Source organism: Urocitellus parryii, chromosome 3 (assembly GCF_045843805.1).
Source record: "Urocitellus parryii isolate mUroPar1 chromosome 3, mUroPar1.hap1, whole genome shotgun sequence".
NCBI lineage: Eukaryota > Metazoa > Chordata > Mammalia > Rodentia > Sciuridae > Urocitellus > Urocitellus parryii.
This window is the reverse complement of record NC_135533.1, coordinates 43,196,485-43,208,483: the sequence shown is the minus strand read 5'-3', so window position 1 is coordinate 43,208,483 and position 11,999 is coordinate 43,196,485.

Genomic DNA, 11,999 nt, shown 5'->3' with positions numbered 1-11,999 from the left:
CTGATCATTAAGAATCAACTGACAAACAATGGTTGGAGTGATAATTTTATTTTTAGCCTATTTGAAGAGTTTGACTCTATCTGAAATTCACTTAATAAATTTAAGGATTTTTCTAGGTTTCTGTTAAGAAGTAACTTGAATTTGTTATTCTATATTTTAAAAAATTATGTGTTTCATAAGCTATCAATTACCAGAGGAGCCCCTGGACTTTTATAAATTCTAATTTATCTGGATTGATCCTACAGTATCTCATGGACAATAACCCAGGAAACTTGTTATTAGCTCATCCCGCTTCCCCTTTTACTTACTAACCCCAATCACCCAGACTGTCATCCCAACCTTAGACATTTGCTATTTCTCCAGATTGTGCCATTTTAATAACAATGACTTTAGCTGAATCATGTAACCTTTCTAGGTCTGAATCCTCAGCTGAAAGCACCCGCTCCATAGTGTGTTGAGGATTAAATGAGTTAATTTAAAACACACATATATAAAAGAATGTAACAATTGTGAGCTCTTTTTGAGTGCCTGTCGCTGTTATTGAGATGATTGCTATGATGGGATTCTCTATGGAGATAATTACTGCAGTTTTGGATTGAGCTTTTCCCGTAGTAGAGCCTGTGTCTACAGAGTTAAAAGGGTAAGGGAGATCCCAATCCTTCACCTCTCTTCCTTCAAGATTCTGAACCAGTGGAGAACAGACATGAGAAGGCAGAAGTACTCAATGATTCTGACACAATATGGATGGAAGTCTGGGTTCTTAGAGCTTCCTTTAAAGTGGCTGCTTGAGACAATACAGCCTCCAAGGTACCTCTCTAAGAATCCAGATATTAGTTTTACATTTAAAAAATAAAAGCCAAAAGTGCTCCTGTTGCCACTGTAGAAGTTGAGATTTTTTTTCTTTTCTTCAGATGGCTATAATTATTCTAGTTTCCTTTGACTAAGGAAAAACTGAGTATGAAGCAATTTGATGTCTATGTTAACCTGATATCACTCCTCTATTTCCTAATTGTGTATGAGCTAAATCACATTTCAGAAACATATATAGCAGAACAAAATATCCTAAGAAGAGAAGACTCATATTTTCTCTCTCTCTCTCTTTTTTTTTTTTTTTTTTTTTTTTAGGTTAACCATGAATGACAACTGGCACAGAGCAAGTAGAAGCATAGGTCATGTGCCACAGCAACTGTGGGGCCATCTTGCAGACCTTCCAAGGATGTGTGGTTGTAGGCACACACAAATGACTGGCTCTGCCAGGATCATGAGTAAGTTAAGTTAAAACACACTCACATTAAACCATGTATCAAGCATTTTCACCCTGCTAGATATTTTCTGTATTTTCTATGGTAGCCTTCAGCCATGTAGCTGAGCTGTCTGCTTGGGCACTCCAAATGTTCTAACATATAGTCATTGTATTGTATGTGTTTGCTTGTTTTTGAGTGTGTTAATCACCAAGTTACATAGATTTCAGGAGCTATATCCCTACCTAATCTCACAGGCTCTGATAATTTTAGAGTACTTGTTTTGAACAACACATTATTTTATTATATATTGGAAACATGCATCTTGTTTGACCAAAAATGCAACATATCAAGAGAACATATAGAATTGGAGCCTTTGTACTTGGTTTTATCTACTTGGTTTGTAGTCTGGGATAATTTACTTGTTCTGCTTACCATATGGAAACCAGAAGTAAAAAATTCTCATCCTTTTCAGTTTACAAGGAAAGAGGTGTTTAGCACAGTTAAAGATCCAGATGAAAGGCCAGGTGTGAACTCTGACCTGTGACATCATGGTTAAGGATATGAATTTTATAGTCTAGCTCCCAGGACTCAAATCGTGTCTCCTATACTAAATAGCTTTGAGACCTGGAAAAGTAAGCAACAGTTTCCCAACAGGGAAAAAAGAGTGATATTATGAAGAGTCATATAGTAAACTTACATTGTGACCATTTAAAGAGGTAATACATATATAGTAGGTTGAAGGATGATCTCCAAAAATATATGTCCATTTTCTAATGTCTAGAACTTGTGAATTTTACCTTATTTGCAGAAAAGGTCTTTTCAGGTAAAATTAAGTTAAGGATCTTGAAATAAGGAGGTTATCCCAAATTATCTGGGTTGGTCATAAATCCAAACACAAGTGATATAAGAGTGAAACAGAGGAAGATTAGACAAAAGAGAGAGAGAAGTGATGTGACCACAGAATGAGATTGGAGTGACATGGCCACAAATAAAGGGATACTAAGGGCCAACAGAAGCTGAACAGATTCTCCACTAGAGCCTTCACAGGGAACATGACCTTGTAGGTATTTTAACCCAAATCACACAGTTGGTGGTCACCAACCAACAGTATCAGTGTCACTTGGGTATTTGTTGGACATGTGTTTCTGAATCTGATTTCAAACTTCTGTCCTCCAGAACTGTAAGAGAATAAATAGTTTCAAGCTACCAAGTTTACAGTAAATTGTCATGGCAGTCACAGGAAACCAATATACCATACAAAATCTTGTAAAGTTGCTGATACGTAACAAACACTAAATATTTATTAAGTATCACCCCTGATCCACAAGGAAATGTGCCCTATTAAATATGGATTTTTTCCAGGTCTATCCAATCAGCTAAGTCACCTTTCTTTGCATGAGAAATTGTTGGTAATTGAGAATTGCTTAGAAAGGAGGATTCTTCCTTGGTACTTCCAACAGAGGGCAGAAATGTTTGTCAAATTCTCTAATACATTTCCAGTAGAAAAGAAATGTTAATGTGCAAAGGCTGGAACATGCAATGGCCAGACAACAGAGTTTCTATTCATAACATAGACTCCTACAAATTTATCAACCAGAATAACCCAGCAAGTTGGATTACAGAGCTCACATGTGTGTAAATATGTTTGTGTAATTTACCCAGTCTCAAGACTTCCTGGAGCTGTAGACACAGGCAGATGGTCCTGGCAGGAGTGACACCATAGCCTGTTTGCTGAAAGCTTCTTTTAGAAATTTCACTCTGGAAAGGAAATGTGCACATTATACAGGGTGAAATGTCCATGGATTCTATTTTTCTGGACCGTCTCAGTTGTACTAGCACCCCTAATAGTTTAGCATTTACCATGCTCAAAAATTTCCCAGTTTTGATGATAAATTATAGAATACCTTGGTTCCTATTTAGCTTGTCAATGAGTAAGATTTAAAAAAAAACAAATCACAGAAAAAATTTCATTTCTTTTGTGATAGATAATTTTGCAACAGCAGCCCTAAAAAAGTGAAAAAGGTAAAGATAGTGGATCCATCTGCATCACTGCAAGAGATTTTTGTTCCCCTGAAGGCTAGAGAAATAAAAAATCCAAAAGGCCAAATATAAGGAAATGAAGAATCTAAAACCCAGAACTACAATAATTAACATGAAAAACACCCAACAATTTTGGAGACATTCCTATCATAGTCCTACCAGCCCAAATCCAAGAGGGAACTCTTGGAGGTTGCAGATCATGTTCCAAGTCCACTTGGCTTAAAAAGGCACATTTGTTGGTGATTTCTCATGGCCTGCTGAGGTACTATTTCTTATAGAGCAATACATTTTGTATCTACTCAGCATGAGCAACACTGGGTGGAGGTGGTAGATGAGTCTGTAGGTATTATGAATGGCAATTATCTCCCTTGATTGGGACTCAATGGCAAAACAACAGGAGAGAGCTAAGTGACTTATTACTTCTGAAACTTTTCAGTATGCTAGAGAGGGCAGAGAATGGAAGGTAAGAAGGAAGAAGAAAGGCTATTTGATATTGGGGAAGAGTTCTTTCAAGGGGAAACTTTCCCTCAGTGAAGGAAACAAAGTCAACAGGAGATTTTGAGAAAGAGACAACTGTTTTTTAGAATAAACTGTGTGGGGGCTGGGGATGTGGCTCAAGCGGTAGTGCGCTCGCCTGGCATGAGTGCGGCCCGGGTTCGATCCTCAGCACCACATACAAACAAAGATGTTGTGTCCGCTGAGAACTAAAAAATAAATATTAAAAAAAATTCTCTCTCTCTCTCTCTCTCTCTCTCTCTCAAAAATTATTTAAAAAAAGAATTAACTGTGTGGTTTAAAAGCAAAAGTGATAAAGAATTTCTGAGGGACCCTAGTCTTCTGAGGATAGCATCCTTTGAAAGGGGGAAAAAAGACTGGAAAGTCTAGCCAAGCCATTTCCTTCTTTACCAAAACTTTGAACACTGAAGGGATTTAGAACAGGGTACTCAAAGCAGAGGTGAAACATAGATAGTGATCAGAAGATGGGAAAATAGATATAAACTATGTAAATATTATATATATACATTATATATAATATATATACATTTCAATAATGCTATATAACTGCTAGTAGACATACAAATAATAAAATTACACAAAATTATACATCCACTCCAGGAAGTGGTCTTCCCTGGGAGAAAGAGAGGGCCTAAAGATGGAATATAGCATGATTTTTAGTTGTTTCTGTCACTGTTCTCCCCAAATTATGTGAGAAATGAATTTAATAGGATATTGCTTCTGAATTTCCACCATATTACTCCTGGAATATGGTTCCTCTGAGAGAACCACTTCCTTTGGCTCCTTACAAGTGTCAGGACAGAACTATATATCCTTTGGCATGAGGTTCATATTGCTCTTCCCTCCTGGAATTCAATTGCCAATAAGTGGATCATGATTTATTTTGGATATCCTGATTGGATTCAGAGTCATGTATTTTCTCACAAGGAAATGGTGTGAAGTTTGAATCAAACTTTTCAACTCAGTAGCCCACATGCAGAGGGTGGCTGATGACTCTGGGAAAAGTTCAAACTTAATTATGGAGTGGAATGTGTTGGGAAGAATCAAGTAAAGCATGTAGATACACAATTAGAACTAAGTTGGGGTACATGGAAAGAGCTTTCCATCATTCTTAATAAGAGCTCCCTTCCCCATTTATACTTCTTCAGACCAGTAGTTTTTAAGACATGGTCACCAACCAAAAGCATCAGGGTCATCCTGAGAATTTGTTAAACATATATTTCTGAATCAGAAATTCTGGATGTATGCCTTAAATCTGTGCTTTAATGGTCCATCTAAGTGATTCTGAGGCACACTAAAGTTTAGTAGTTACTTCTCTAGACTTACTGCTTATTGATCATAATGAAGGTAAACCATTAAATTCACCACCACTATAAAACAAACCACCTCCTGCATACCACCACCACCACTTTCAATTCTATACAACAACAACAAAAGAGGAAAACAGAGAGGTCAACAAAACCCAAATAAAAGCTCTATTGCTACTGTAGTAAACTAATGGAAAGTTCTAACAATAAAAGCAAAATTCAAACATAGTAATTTAAAATGATAGAGAAACTTCATAAAAAGAACAACAAGAAGCAAGATGATGCTAAAATTAAATCTCAAGAAAATAAGTTAAAAGTTAAAAATAGAATAAGAAAAATAAGTGAACTTTTCCATAAAAATTTTAGTACATCCCATATAGTGCTTCCTTCATATCAGGATCTATTCTAATGAAGCACCTCTTTTTTTTTTTTTTAAACAGGGGGAGGGAGGGAGGGAGGGAGAGGGAGAGGGAGAGGGAGAGAGAGAGAGAGAGAGAGAGAGAGAGAGAGAGAGAGAGAATCTTAATATTTATTTATTTATTTGTTTATTTTTAATTTTAAAAAAAATATTTATTATTTTAGTTTTTGGCGGACACAACATCTTTTTTTTTTTTAATTTTATTTCTTTTATTGGTTGTTCAGTTTTCAGCGGACACAACATCTTTGTTTTTGTATGTGGTCCTGAGGATTGAACCCGGGCCACACGCATGCCTGGCGAGTGCACTACTGCTTGAGCCACATCCCCAGCCCGAAGCACCTCTTTTAACTTGCATTTTTTTTTTCCTTCTAAGAGCCTAATATTTCATAGCCAGAAAAGGAAGGCAGGCACAGGAAGTATAGGGATTTTGCCCCAAATCATTGCAGCTGGTAGTAAAGTGAAAAGCTGAAATCCAGCTGACAGAGCAATGGAAAACACACTTATAGAGAAAGATCAAGTTCAAAATAAAAATAAAGCCTATGAGGTTAATGAGTTTTAAATGAAAGGTCAAGAACTAAGAAAAACATGTGGGTGGAGTGGAAAAGAGAGGAAAAACAAAGAAAAACAAGGCCCTGAGGAGATCAGGACATGGATGTGTCTTTCTAGCATGGGAGAAGTCTTTTGGAGAAGCAGGGTACACAGCCTGCTTCTCTAAGATTCAAACAAAAGTATGAGGTTCACCCTCATACTTGCCTTTCACTTAACCTCCTTTCAGCTCTACACAGAATCGAGTGTACAAGGCTGTAATTCTGCCAGACTGTTCTGTAATAGTTACTATATGGCAGTATTGCATTAGATCTTTCTATCATTAAATTACTAGCTTTATTTATTTATTTTTTTAGGGTTGACACAGGCAATTGGCACTACCCTTATTTTCAATCCTTGTGCCAAGGATTATTGTTTCAAAATATCTTATGCAATCCTCATGTCTACCATTAATAAATTCCCCTTGCCCAACTTCTTTGAATATGCTCATAGTTTACCATGACAAGCATATTCCCATTGCAATCCTATTGTGTTTCCAAATAAATATCATTTATTGAAAATCTCTGATATTATTCAGGTTGTCAGCAGAAGCATATTTTTAAGATCAATAAAGATCCATATTGTATGATATTTTTATCATACCTGTTACATTGACAGTATCTCATTTAGTTATTTTCTACCAAAACCTTTGGTTTGTTCACATTAATTAGGAGTTAATTGGTTTTGAATCAGTTCAAGATTTTGTTTTGTTTTCTTTGAATCTTAAATATGATAGCTTCAAATTTTTGAGGACATACATTTTCCACTAACCATTTAGCAAGTAATAAGAGCCCTAAACCCATTGACATAGCTATTACTATTAGTTGGGTTTAAGGACAATTAAAATGGCTTTTATATTTTAAATTTTATGATGGTTTCCCCCCCTCCTCATCTTATTCTGACTCCTAAATGAAACATCAATGTTTAAGATATTCCAAGAAGAGGGCCAAAATAGCAGGGGAGCTCACATCCCAATCGTTCTATTGTAGGTAAAAAAGTAAAGAATGAGAGATGTTGCTACACCCAGATGTGTCCCAGGTTCATACCAAGGCTGAACACTTCAAAGCTGTAGCTAATAAGAAAGAATTGGCTTGAAAGGTGGTAGGATGTTTTCTTTGTTTTCTTTCACTACAGAGAGGTATGGGAGAGAGAAGACTTGCTCCCTAACAACAGATGACCAAAGCTGGGTGAAGTGCTAAATCATCTAAAGGCAAAATTGCATTTGAGGGCAAGGATAATCTTCCAGAGTGAAAAACAAATATGTATACTATTATTAAAAGGAAATGCTGAGCATTGGTGTGCTCTTCTGTTAAAAGAGAGAAAAGAAATGACAGGGATAACAAAACTGAAAGAGAAATATTAAATGGACAATTTTAATATGATTCAGGGTGTATATATTTTAACTGATAACATTTTGAATAAGTAATCTATTCATTTAATACAAAAGCTTCAACTACCAACAAATATATGGTTAAGATTCATTCTTCTCTCTCACTCTTTTTCTCCAGCTCTCTAATTTTTCCTACTCAAGTGGCAACCAAGTATATATTGTTAAAATTAGTTAAAATATTTGTAAATGTTTTAAGTTGTTGATCTATTTTAGATTTCTTTTTATTTTCAGATAGTGGGCACACTATGAATTGTGTTGTAGAAAATTTGCTGTGCTTTTAGCCTATGCTTTGCTTCCTGATGCCAACAAACAAAGCAACCTTCCTTCTACATTCAATAAACAGTGAAGAAGCAATGTTTCCACATTGTAGACATGTACTTTTTACTCATATGTACTTTCAGCATGAAAGTGCAGATTTTCTAGGTCCTAGAGTAGGCAATGAGTAAAATATGGAATGCCTTCTGCTATTTAGAGTTTGATAAAGGGATTGTTAATAAAATATATTGAAGAATGCCATAGGACCAGGAATAGGAAAAGAGAATGAGAAAGTGAATAATAATTATGATGACTGTTGTTTAAGTATCATACCATGTGCTGGGTAGATGCATTACTTCAACCTTTGAAGCTCAAATCCAACAACCTTGAAGGGTAAGCAGTACAATACCTGTTTAAAGATTCAGACTTACCTAAAGCTTTTTAGTTAGTAACAGCCAGAATTTCAACCTAGGCATTTCCATTTTCAAAATCTTACTGGTTTGTTTAATTGACAAAAAAAAAAAAAAATGTTCATACTCATTGTGCACAGCATGCTGTCACAAATGACAGGATTTCATTCTTTTTGAGACTGAAGAATATTCCATTATGTACGAAGACCACAATTTCTTTATTTGTTCATCCATTGTTAGACACATAGGATGAATCCACATCTTGGGTATTGTAAATAGTGCTGCACTGAATATGGGAGTGCACATCTCTCTTCAGCATTCTTGTGGGTGTTTGTTCTGTTTTGTCTGTCTAGTTTCCTGTGTGGTTCACCTACACTTGGGCACCCTGAAACTGATTGCTGGACATTGGCTAACAAAGGTTAGCAATACTGGGTACAAGATCCTCACACTCATCATCATTTTGTGGTAAGTGCAGAGCATTTTTGATGGAATATTTTTAAAGTTTTCCAAGAAAAAAAGTTAAAATAGTTACCTATTGTTGCATAACTAGTTGCCTTAAAACTTAATGGCTTAAAATAATATATACTATTTCCATTACTATGGGTAAGGAATCCAAGTGTCTTAGACTCAAAGTCTCAAAGTTTGTAATTAATAGATTGTCTAAGGCTTTAATCATCTTAAGGGTTACTGAGTAAGGGTCCACTTCCAAATGTGTTCCTATGTCTGTTATCTGGCTTCATCTGTATTTTCCACATGCGGCTCTCTACAGTGCAGCCTGCCTTCGGAGCAGGCAAGCAAGAGAACAATAAAGGGTGCTCAACATAGAATTTACAATTTTTTATAATTTAATCTTGAAAATGATATCACATTAGTTCTGCTTTATTATATTCTTTACAGGCAAGTCAATAAATCTAGTCCATACTCAAGAATAAGTACTGACAACAGCATGAATGCTACTATCAGGATCCTTGGGATACTCAATGTGGTACCTAATACATATCAATAAACATTTGTTAACATTTAATCAGGGTAGAGAATAAATTTTAAAATTTATCATGTAAATTCACATGTGTCATATATTTTAAATCATTAATGAGAGAAAAATAATATATTATAAACCACTCAAATGAACAAAGTCCCAAATATTGACTGTCAGATAAGGAATGCTGAACTAATTTTTAAAAATGGGTATCAAGCTAGCAAAACTGTTCAGTTTCTACAAGGCGATGATCAGTGGTAGAAATTTTCACTTCTACAGACAAATTATTCTTATTGTTATCAATTTTCTATGGTAAAACAATATGTATAATCAAAGGTAAAAGCAGAGGTAAAGTGGATTGCTGAAGTAGGCAGTACACCCACTAAATTTCAAAATCTTTCACAAATTTTTCTTAGAAATAAATTGTATACAGTGTGGGAAAGAGCACCCTAGGAAGAGGTCAGGCAAAAGAAGAGTCTTTGTTCTTCTCTTTTCAAATTTATAAGAGCAGTTAGAAAACTTCACTGGGGACTTTATGGTCCTTGATTATTAAAGTATAAGATTTCCTCTCTATGTTGGAGTATCTCTATAAGTCACAATTTCTTACTGCTCCCTCATATATCATTCTTGACCTTGTGGAATATAGAATATCTATAGCAACAGAAAGATTAAAACCAGCTTATCCCAATGTTCCAGGGAGTGACAGACTCATAGGCAGCAACCAAGGTCCAAAGATTGATGAGATCTAGTGTTCTATCAGCATCAGCAATTGCCAAATCCAAGTGGACCATCTGTATCAAAATCTTCTGTGGCAGGGATGACAGGAATGTACCATTCTTGCTTAAAATTTTGACTCTTGGGTTCTATCCTAGATATGTTAAATCAATATGCTGAGGTGTACATAATGTAGGATGATAATTATCCTATATTATATAGGATGAGGTCTACATAATATTTTTTAATATACTCTTTAAGTAATTCTGTGTAGCCAATTTGATTACCCATCAGTCTAAATCACGTTTTATTGAAGACATCCATGGCGCTATGGCTCTGATGAAAATGAATCTGAGTTTATGGAGACCCTCCTAATCTATCATGGAAGGGTTTTGGGTGGGTTTCCCTGAGTTTCTCCAGGTGACTACAGAGACAAGTTTCCTCCTCTGTGAAGCTATTAGAAACCTGAATTTTGAGAAAACATGTACTATGCTATATATTTAGCTATAAAATCATTACAGAAAAAGAAACAAAATAACAAGGAGTGCAAATAAAAATGTCTTCAAACCGTAGACCATACAATTATGATATTACTTGATTTTTGTAGCCTCAATAAAAAACCTATTGGTCTTAGCATCAATCAGTGGACATTTCAACAGATATTTGCAATGTCCTGCTGGTTCTTGTTGGAATGAGAAAAAAACAATTATGTATACTTTTCCTACTATGCAAATTTTGCTGAATGGTTCAGTACGTTTGCAAAGCTGCAACTATTTGAAATTCAAATGAACATTTGCCATCTGTGGTCTTCATTAACATTATAATGGCATCATGATTTCAGACATTTCGGTTGATGAATATTAGTTTTCTTGAAACTTATAGTGCTTTTAATTTTGTACTCCATGAAGTGTAACAGGTAATCTGTAATGTATTTTATGTCAATAATAGAGTGAAAAGAGACTTCAGAGATGATTAATATGCTCTTTTATAAAGGAGGAAACCAAGACTTAGAAAAGGAGCTCTTATGAGTTGAATTATGGTTCCCCCCAAAATTGACATGTTGAAGTCATAACCCACAGTACCTCAGAAGGTGACTATATTTGGAGATAAAGTCTTTAAAGAGATAATTAAGTTAAATAAGATTATTAGGCTGGTCCCTATGATCCATAGCCTTAAAAGAAGAAAAAATTTGAACATAGACACATAGATAAAAGATAATGTGAAAACAGGAAGATGGTCAAGAGGGATACCTTGGAAGAAACTAATCCTGCTGACACCTGGATATCAGACTTCAAACCTTCAGAAATATAAGTAAACAAATATCTGTTGTTGAAGCCATCCAGTCTACTTTGTTAGGGCATCCCTGAAAAACTAATGTAGGGGCCAAATTGCCCAAAGTTAGGGAGCTAATTAGTTGTAGAACTGGGACTAAACTCCAGGTCTTTCAGGTTGATACATTTTCTTTTAGATCACTATGCTATCAATACATAAGGTTAACTTTCAAAAAAATAATTATGCAAAATTAGAGTACTGTAAAGAAGAAGTTTGAAGATTATCCTTCACTTGCCTTGAATATTAAATAGTCTCAACAAAAGCTGGATATCAACATAGGATTGAATATTAGATATAACACATTTACACACTGAAATCTAGACAAAAGGATTCATACCATTTCAATATGTATGAGGCCTATAGAAAATGAAAAACTTTGACACCTGTTATTATGTCTATATCTCATCTTTGGCAGACTTCTACACTTCAATCACTAAGATACTTTTTTACATACTGTGTGTGGGGTCTACAATTCCATGACTCTCTTAAATATTTTAGTTTGATTCCAGTTTTCATTCTACCATGACAGATAATTTTTGTCTGCAGCTGTAGCCAAAATCTTACCATTTGGTGCTAAAAATTAAACAAACCAGACATTCCACAATTTTTGATAGAGTCAGAATTTTTTAAATCTGTCTTGAAATTTTGCTTTTTTTCATACTTCATCTGTAATTTGCTAACCTAAAGCAAAGAACTGTGTAAGGTAGTCACTAAATTCAACTTTATAAAGTGATTAAGACCTTTTACGATTAAGAAGTGAAAATCTTTGTTTCTAAAGTGGAGGCACAAATCCTACAGCAAGTTTGTTT